We start from the raw sequence: 10120 nt of genomic DNA on the forward strand, positions 1-10120 counted from the left end.
AGCCGCTTGAAAGTTATTTGGATGAGGTTGAAAATGCGTAGAAAGTGCTTTAGAGCCCCTTGGAAGTTGTTTGGATGAGGTTGAAAATACGTAGAAAGTGCTTCGTAGCCCCTTGGAAGTTGTTTGAATGAGGTTGAAAATACGTAGAAAGTGCTTTGGAGCCATTTGGAAGCTGTTTGGATCAGGTTGAAAATACGTAGAAAGTGCTTCGTAGCCGCTTGAAAGTTATTTGGATGAGGTTGAAAATACGTAGAAAGTGCTTCGTAGCCACTTGGAAGTTGTTTAGATAAGGTTGTAAATACGTAGAAAGTGTTTTGGAGTCCCTTGGAAGTTGTTTGGATGAGGTTGAAAATACGTAGAAAGTGCTTCGTAGCCACTTGGAAGCTGTTTGGATGAGGTTGAAAATACGTAGAAAGTGCTTCGTAGCCACTTGGAAGTTGTTTGGATGAGGTTGAAAATACGTAGAAAGTGTTTTGGAGTCCCTTGGAAGTTGTTTGGATGAGGTTGAAAATACGTAGAAAATGCTTTGGAGCCACTTGGAAGCTGTTTGGATGAGGTTGAAAATACGTAGAAAATGCTTCGTAGCCGCTTGGAAGCTGTTTGGATGAGGTTGAAAATACGTAGAAAGTGCTTCGTAGCCACTTGGAAGTTATTTGGATGAGGTTGAAAATACGTAGAAAGTGCTTTGGAGCCACTTGGAAGCTGTTTGGATCAGGTTGAAAATACGTAGAAAGTGCTTCGTAGCCGCTTGAAAGTTATTTGGATGAGGTTGAAAATGCGTAGAAAGTGCTTTAGAGCCCCTTGGAAGTTGTTTGGATGAGGTTGAAAATACGTAGAAAGTGTTTTGGAGTCCCTTGGAAGTTGTTTGGATGAGGTTAAAAAAACGTAGAAAGTGCTTTGGAGCCACTTGGAAGTTGTTTGGATGAGGTTGAAAAATACGTAGAAAGTGCCTCGTAGCAACTTGGAAGTTGTTTGGATGAGGTTGAAAATACGTAGAAAGTGCCTCGTAGCCACTTGGAAGTTGTTTGGATGAGGTTGAAAATACGTAGAAAGTGCTTCGTAGCCGCTTGGAAGTTGTTTGGATGAGGTTGAAAATACGTAGAAAGTGCTTCGTAGCCGCTTGGAAGTTGTTTGGATGAGGTTGAAAATACGTAGAAAGTGCTTCGTAGCCACTTGGAAGTTATTTGGATGAGGTTGAAAATACGTAGAAAGTGCTTTGGAGCCCCTTGGAAGTTGTTTGGATGTTGTTGAAACTACGTAAAAAGTACTTCGTAGCACCTTGGAAGTTGTTTGGATGAGGTTGAAAATACGTAGAAAATGCTTCGTAGCCACTTGGAAGTTGTTTGGATGAGGTTGAAAATACGTAGAAAGTGTTTTGGAGTCCCTTGGAAGTTGTTTGGATGAGGTTGAAAATACGTAGAAAGTGCTTTGGAGCCACTTGGAAGCTGTTTGGATGAGGTTGAAAATACGTAGAAAGTGCTTCGTAGCCACTTGGAAGTTATTTGGATGAGGTTGAAAATACGTAGAAAGTGCTTCGTAGCCACTTGGAAGTTGTTTGAATGAGGTTGAAAATACGTAGAAAATGCTTCGTAGCCACTTGGAAGTTGTTTGGATGAGGTTGAAAATACGTAGAAAGTGTTTTGGAGTCCCTTGGAAGTTGTTTGGATGAGGTTGAAAATACGTAGAAAGTGCTTTGGAGCCACTTGGAAGCTGTTTGGATCAGGTTGAAAATACGTAGAAAGTGCTTCGTAGCCGCTTGAAAGTTTTTTGGATGAGGTTGAAAATACGTAGAAAGTGCTTCGTAGCCACTTGGAAGTTGTTTAGATAAGGTTGTAAATACGTAGAAAGTGTTTTGGAGTCCCTTGGAAGTTGTTTGGATGAGGTTGAAAATAGGTAGAAAGTGCTATGGAGCCCCTTGGAAGCTGTTTGAATGAGGTTGAAAATACGTAGAAAATGCTTCGTAGCACCTTGGAAGCTGTTTGGATCAGGTTGAAAATACGTAGAAAGTGCTTCGTAGCCGCTTGAAAGTTATTTGGATGAGGTTGAAAATACGTAGAAAGTGCTTCGTAGCCCCTTGGAAGTTGTTTGAATGAGGTTGAAAATACGTAGAAAGTGCTTTGGAGCCACTTGGAAGCTGTTTGGATCAGGTTGAAAATACGTAGAAAGTGCTTCGTAGCCGCTTGAAAGTTATTTGGATGAGGTTGAAAATACGTAGAAAGTGCTTCGTAGCCACTTGGAAGTTGTTTAGATAAGGTTGTAAATACGTAGAAAGTGTTTTGGAGTCCCTTGGAAGTTGTTTGGATGAGGTTGAAAATAGGTAGAAAGTGCTATGGAGCCCCTTGGAAGCTGTTTGAATGAGGTTGAAAATACGTAGAAAATGCTTCGTAGCCACTTGGAAGTTGTTTGGATGAGGTTGAAAATACGTAGAAAGTGCTTCGTAGCCACTTGGAAGTTATTTGGATGAGGTTGAAAATACGTAGAAAGTGCTTTGGAGCCACTTGGAAGCTGTTTGGATCAGGTTGAAAATACGTAGAAAGTGCTTCGTAGCCGCTTGAAAGTTATTTGGATGAGGTTGAAAATACGTAGAAAATGCTTCGTAGCCGCTTGGAAGCTGTTTGGATGAGGTTGAAAATACGTAGAAAGTGCTTCGTAGCCACTTGGAAGTTATTTGGATGAGGTTGAAAATACGTAGAAAGTGCTTTGGAGCCACTTGGAAGCTGTTTGGATCAGGTTGAAAATACGTAGAAAGTGCTTCGTAGCCGCTTGGAAGTTATTTGGATGAGGTTGAAAATGCGTAGAAAGTGCTTTAGAGCCCCTTGGAAGTTGTTTGGATGAGGTTGAAAATACGTAGAAAGTGCTTCGTAGCCCCTTGGAAGTTGTTTGAATGAGGTTGAAAATACGTAGAAAGTGCTTTGGAGCCACTTGGAAGCTGTTTGGATCAGGTTGAAAATACGTAGAAAGTGCTTCGTAGCCGCTTGAAAGTTATTTGGATGAGGTTGAAAATACGTAGAAAGTGCTTCGTAGCCACTTGGAAGTTGTTTAGATAAGGTTGTAAATACGTAGAAAGTGTTTTTTAGTCCCTTGGAAGTTGTTTGGATGAGGTTGAAAATACGTAGAAAGTGCTTCGTAGCCACTTGGAAGCTGTTTGGATGAGGTTGAAAATACGTAGAAAGTGCTTCGTAGCCACTTGGAAGTTGTTTGGATGAGGTTGAAAATACGTAGAAAGTGTTTTGGAGTCCCTTGGAAGTTGTTTGGATGAGGTTGAAAATACGTAGAAAATGCTTTGGAGCCACTTGGAAGCTGTTTGGATGAGGTTGAAAATACGTAGAAAATGCTTCGTAGCCGCTTGGAAGCTGTTTGGATGAGGTTGAAAATACGTAGAAAATGCTTCGTAGCCGCTTGGAAGCTGTTTGGATGAGGTTGAAAATACGTAGAAAGTGCTTCGTAGCCACTTGGAAGTTATTTGAATGAGGTTGAAAATACGTAGAAAGTGCTTTGGAGCCACTTGGAAGCTGTTTGGATCAGGTTGAAAATACGTAGAAAGTGCTTCGTAGCCGCTTGAAAGTTATTTGGATGAGGTTGAAAATGCGTAGAAAGTGCTTTAGAGCCCCTTGGAAGTTGTTTGGATGAGGTTGAAAATACGTAGAAAGTGCTTCGTAGCCACTTGGAAGTTGTTTAGATGAGGTTGTGAATACGTAGAAAGTGTTTTGGAGTCCCTTGGAAGTTGTTTGGATGAGGTTGAAAATACGTAGAAAGTGCTTCGTAGCCGCTTGAAAGTTATTTGGATGAGGGTGAAAATACGTAGAAAGTGCTTCGTAGCCACTTGGAAGTTGTTTGGATGAGGTTGAAAATACGTAGAAAGTGTTTTGGAGTCCCTTGGAAGTTGTTTGGATGAGGTTGAAAATACGTAGAAAATGCTTTGGAGCCACTTGGAAGCTGTTTGGATGAGGTTGAAAATACGTAGAAAGTGCTATGGAGCCCCTTGGAAGCTGTTTGAATGAGGTTGAAAATACGTAGAAAGTGTTTTGGAGTCCTTTGGAAGTTGTTTGGATGAGGTTGAAAATGCGTAGAAAGTGCTTTAGAGCCCCTTGGAAGTTGTTTGGATGAGGTTGAAAATACGTAGGAAGTGCTTTGGAGCCACTTGGAAGTTATTTGGATGAGGTTGAAAATGCGTAGAAAATGCTTTGGAGCCACTTGGAAGCTGTTTGAATGAGGTTGAAAATACGTAGAAAATGCTTCGTAGCCACTTGGAAGCTGTTTGGATGAGGTTGAAAATACGTAGAAAGTGCTTCGTAGCCACTTGGAAGTTGTTTGGATGAGGTTGAAAATACGTAGAAAGTGTTTTGGAGTCCTTTGGAAGTTGTTTGGATGAGGTTGAAAATACGTAGAAAATGCTTCGTAGCCACTTGGAAGCTGTTTGGATGAGGTTGAAAATACGTAGAAAGTGCTTTGGAGCCACTTGGAAGCTGTTTGGATGAGGTTGTTAATACGTAGAAAGTGTTTTGGAGTCCCTTGGAAGTTGTTTGGATGAGGTTGAAAATACGTAGAAAGTGCTTTGGAGCCACTTGGAAGCTGTTTGGATGAGGTTGAAAATACGTAGAAAATGCTTCGTAGCCACTTGGAAGCTGTTTGGATGAGGTTGAAAATACGTAGAAAGTGCTTTGGAGCCACTTGGAAGCTGTTTGGATGAGGTTGAAAATACGTAGAAAGTGCTATGGAGCCCCTTGGAAGCTGTTTGAATGAGGTTGAAAATACGTAGAAAGTGTTTTGGAGTCCTTTGGAAGTTGTTTGGATGAGGTTGAAAATGCGTAGAAAATGCTTTGGAGCCACTTGGAAGCTGTTTGAATGAGGTTGAAAATACGTAGAAAATGCTTCGTAGCCACTTGGAAGCTGTTTGGATGAGGTTGAAAATACGTAGAAAGTGCTTCGTAGCCACTTGGAAGTTGTTTGGATGAGGTTGAAAATACGTAGAAAGTGTTTTGGAGTCCTTTGGAAGTTGTTTGGATGAGGTTGAAAATACGTAGAAAGTGCTTCGTAGCCACTTGGAAGTTGTTTAGATGAGGTTGAAAATACGTAGAAAGTGCTTTGGAGCCACTTGGAAGCTGTTTGGATGAGGTTGTTAATACGTAGAAAGTGTTTTGGAGTCCCTTGGAAGCTGTTTGGATGAGGTTGAAAATACGTAGAAAGTGCTTTGGAGCCACTTGGAAGCTGTTTGGATGAGGTTGAAAATACGTAGAAAATGCTTCGTAGCCACTTGGAAGCTGTTTGGATGAGGTTGAAAATACGTAGAAAGTGCTTCGTAGCCACTTGGAAGTTATTTGGATGAGGTTGAAAATACGTAGAAAGTGCTTTGGAGCCACTTGGAAGCTGTTTGGATCAGGTTGAAAATACGTAGAAAGTGCTTCGTAGCCGCTTGAAAGTTATTTGGATGAGGTTGAAAATGCGTAGAAAGTGCTTTAGAGCCCCTTGGAAGTTGTTTGGATGAGGTTGAAAATACGTAGAAAGTGCTTCGTAGCCACTTGGAAGTTGTTTAGATGAGGTTGTAAATACGTAGAAAGTGTTTTGGAGTCCCTTGGAAGTTTTTTGGATGGGGTTGAAAATACGTAGAAAGTGTTTTGGAGTCCCTTGGAAGTTGTTTGGATGAGGTTGAAAATACGTAGAAAGTGCTTCGTAGCCACTTGGAAGTTGTTTGGATGAGGTTGAAAATACGTAGAAAGTGTTTTGGAGTCCCTTGGAAGTTGTTTGGATGAGGTTGAAAATACGTAGAAAATGCTTTGGAGCCACTTGGAAGCTGTTTGGATGAGGTTGAAAATACGTAGAAAGTGCTATGGAGCCCCTTGGAAGCTGTTTGAATGAGGTTGAAAATACGTTGAAAGTGTTTTGGAGTCCTTTGGAAGTTGTTTGGATGAGGTTGAAAATGCGTAGAAAGTGCTTTAGAGCCCCTTGGAAGTTGTTTGGATGAGGTTGAAAATACGTAGGAAGTGCTTTGGAGCCACTTGGAAGTTATTTGGATGAGGTTGAAAATGCGTAGAAAATGCTTTGGAGCCACTTGGAAGCTGTTTGAATGAGGTTGAAAATACGTAGAAAGTGCTTCGTAGCCACTTGGAAGCTGTTTGGATGAGGTTGAAAATACGTAGAAAGTGCTTCGTAGCCACTTGGAAGTTGTTTAGATGAGGTTGAAAATACGTAGAAAGTGCTTTGGAGCCACTTGGAAGCTGTTTGGATGAGGTTGTTAATACGTAGAAAGTGTTTTGGAGTCCCTTGGAAGTTGTTTGGATGAGGTTGAAAATACGTAGAAAGTGCTTTGGAGCCACTTGGAAGCTGTTTGGATGAGGTTGAAAATACGTAGAAAATGCTTCGTAGCCACTTGGAAGCTGTTTGGATGAGGTTGAAAATACGTAGAAAGTGCTTCGTAGCCACTTGAAAGTTATTTGGATGAGGTTGAAAATGCGTAGAAAGTGCTTTAGAGCCCCTTGGAAGTTGTTTGGATGAGGTTGAAAATACGTAGAAAGTGCTTCGTAGCCACTTGGAAGTTGTTTAGATGAGGTTGTAAATACGTAGAAAGTGTTTTGGAGTCCCTTGGAAGTTTTTTGGATGAGGTTGAAAATACGTAGAAAGTGCTTTGGAGCCCCTTGGAAGTTGTTTGGATGAGGTTGAAAATACGTAGAAAGTGCTTTGGAGCCACTTGGAAGCTGTTTGGATCAGGTTGAAAATACGTAGAAAGTGCTTCGTAGCCGCTTGAAAGTTATTTGGATGAGGTTGAAAATACGTAGAAAATGCTTCGTAGCCACTTGGAAGCTGTTTGGATGAGGTTGAAAATACGTAGAAAGTGCTTCGTAGCCACTTGGAAGTTGTTTAGATAAGGTTGTAAATACGTAAAAAGTGTTTTGGAGTCCCTTGGAAGTTGTTTGGATGAGGTTGAAAATACGTAGAAAGTGCTATGGAGCCCCTTGGAAGCTGTTTGAATGAGGTTGAAAATACGTAGAAAATGCTTCTTAGCCACTTGGAAGCTGTTTGGATGAGGTTGAAAATACGTAGAAAGTGCTTCGTAGCCACTTGGAAGTTGTTTGGATGAGGTTGAAAATACGTAGAAAGTGCTTTGGAGCCACTTGGAAGCTGTTTGGATCAGGTTGAAAACACGTAGAAAGTGCTTCGTAGCCGCTTGAAAGTTATTTGGATGAGGGTGAAAATACGTAGAAAGTGCTTCGTAGCCACTTGGAAGTTATTTGGATGAGGTTGAAAATACGTAGAAAGTGCTTTGGAGCCACTTGGAAGCTGTTTGGATCAGGTTGAAAATACGTAGAAAGTGTTTTGGAGTCCCTTGGAAGTTGTTTGGATGAGGTTGAAAATACGTAGAAAGTGCTTCGTAGCAACTTGGAAGCTGTTTGGATGAGGTTGAAAATACGTAGAAAGTGCTTCGTAGCCGCTTGGAAGTTGTTTGGATGAGGTTGAAAATACGTAGAAAGTGCTATGGAGCCCCTTGGAAGCTGTATGAATGAGGTTGAAAATACGTAGAAAATGCTTCGTAGCCACTTGGAAGCTGTTTGGATGAGGTTGAAAATACGTAGAAAGTGCTTCGTAGCCACTTGGAAGTTGTTTGGATGAGGTTGAAAATACGTAGAAAGTGTTTTGGAGTCCCTTGGAAGTTGTTTGGATGAGGTTGAAAATACGTAGAAAATGCTTCGAAGCCACTTGAAAGCTGTTTAGATGAGGTTGAAACTACGTAAAAAATGCTTCGTAGCCACTTGGAAGTTATTTGGATGAGGTTGAAAATACGTAGAAAGTGCTTTGGAGCCACTTGGAAGCTGTTTGGATCAGGTTGAAAATACGTAGAAAGTGCTTTGGAGCCCCTTGGAAGTTGTTTGGATGAGGTTGAAAATACGTAGAAAGTGCTTCGTAGCAACTTGGAAGTTGTTTGGATGAGGTTGAAAATACGTAGAAAGTGTTTTGGAGTCCCTTGGAAGTTGTTTGGATGAGGTTGAAAATACGTAGAAAGTGCTTTGGAGCCCCTTGGAAGCTGTTTGAATGAGGTTGAAAATACGTAGAAAATGCTTCGTAGCCACTTGGAAGCTGTTTGGATGAGGTTGAAAATACGTAGAAAGTGCTTTGGAGCCACTTGGAAGCTATTTAGATGAGGTTGAAAATACGTAGAAAGTGTTTTGGAGTCCCTTGGAAGTTGTTTGGATGAGGTTGAAAATACGTAGAAAATGCTTCGAAGCCACTTGGAAGTTATTTGGATGAGGTTGAAAATGCGTAGAAAGTGCTTTGGAGCCACTTGGAAGCTGTTTAGATGAGGTTGAAAATACGTAAAAAATGCTTCGTAGCCACTTGGAAGTTGTTTGGATCAGGTTGAAAATACGTAGAAAGTGTTTTGGAGTCCCTTGGAAGTTTTTTAGATGATGTTGAAAATACGTAGAAAGTGTTTTGGAGTCCCTTGGAAGTTGTTTGGATAAGGTTGACAATACGTAGAAAGTGCTTCGTAGCCACTTGGAAGTTGTTTGGATGAGGTTGAAAATACGTAGAAAGTGCTTTGGAGCCCCTTGGAAGTTGTTTGGATGAGGTTGAAAATACGTAGAAAGTGCTTTGGAGCCACTTGGAAGCTGTTTGGATGAGGTTGTAAATACGTAGAAAGTGTTTTGGAGTCCCTTGGAAGTTGTTTGGATGAGGTTGAAAATACGTAGAAAGTGCTTTGGAGCCACTTGGAAGCTGTTTGGATGAGGTTGAAAATACGTAGAAAGTGCTTCGTAGCCACTTGGAAGTTATTTGGATGAGGTTGAAAATACGTAGAAAGTGCTTCGTAGCCCCTTGGAAGTTGTTTGGATGAGGTTGAAAATACGTAGAAAGTGCTTTGGAGCCACTTGGAAGCTGTTTGGATAAGGTTGAAAATTCGTAGAAAGTGCTTCGTAGCCGCTTGAAAGTTATTTGGATGAGGTTGAAAATGCGTAGAAAGTGCTTTAGAGCCCCTTGGAAGTTGTTTGGATGAGGTTGAAAATACGTAGAAAGTGCTTTAGAGTCCCTTGGAAGCTGTTTGAATGAGGTTGAAAATACGTAGAAAATGCTTCGTAGCCACTTGGAAGCTGTTTGGATGAGGTTGAAAATACGTAGAAAGTGTTTTGGAGTCCTTTGGAAGTTGTTTGGATGAGGTTGAAAATACGTAGAAAGTGCTTTGGAGCCACTTGGAAGCTGTTTGGATGAGGTTGTAAATACGTAGAAAGTGTTTTGGAGTCCCTTGGAAGTTGTTTGGATGAGGTTGAAAATACGTAGAAAGTGCTTTGGAGCCACTTGGAAGCTGTTTGGATGAGGTTGAAAATACGTAGAAAATGCTTCGTAGCCACTTGGAAGCTGTTTGGATGAGGTTGAAAATACGTAGAAAGTGCTTCGTAGCCACTTGGAAGTTATTTGGATGAGGTTGAAAAAACGTAGAAAGTGCTTTGGAGCCACTTGGAAGCTGTTTGGATCAGGTTGAAAATACGTAGAAAGTGCTTCGTAGCCGCTTGAAAGTTATTTGGATGAGGTTGAAAATGCGTAGAAAGTGCTTTAGAGCCCCTTGGAAGTTGTTTGGATGAGGTTGAAAATACGTAGAAAGTGCTTCGTAGCCACTTGGAAGTTGTTTAGATGAGGTTGTAAATACGTAGAAAGTGTTTTGGAGTCCCTTGGAAGTTGTTTGAATGAGGTTGAAAATACGTAGAAAGTGTTTTGGAGCCCCTTGGAAGTTGTTTGGATGAGGTTGAAAATACGTAGAAAGTGCTTTGGAGCCACTTGGAAGCTGTTTGGATCAGGTTGAAAATACGTAGAAAGTGCTTCGTAGCCGCTTGAAAGTTATTTGGATGAGGGTGAAAATACGTAGAAAGTGCTTCGTAGCCACTTGGAAGTTATTTGGATGAGGTTGAAAATACGTAGAAAGTGCTTTGGAGCCACTTGGAAGTTGTTTGGATGAGGTTGAAAATACGTAGAAACTGCTTCGTAGCCACTTGGAAGCTGTTTGGATCAGGTTGAAAATACGTAGAAAGTGTTTTGGAGTCCCTTGGAAGTTGTTTGCATGAGGTTGAAAATACGTAGAAAGTGCTTCGTAGCAACTTGGAAGCTGTTTGGATGAGGTTGAAAATACGTAGAAAGTGCT

Source organism: Anopheles ziemanni, unplaced genomic scaffold (assembly GCF_943734765.1).
Source record: "Anopheles ziemanni unplaced genomic scaffold, idAnoZiCoDA_A2_x.2 scaffold_13_ctg1, whole genome shotgun sequence".
NCBI classification, from domain to species: Eukaryota; Metazoa; Arthropoda; class Insecta; order Diptera; family Culicidae; genus Anopheles; species Anopheles ziemanni.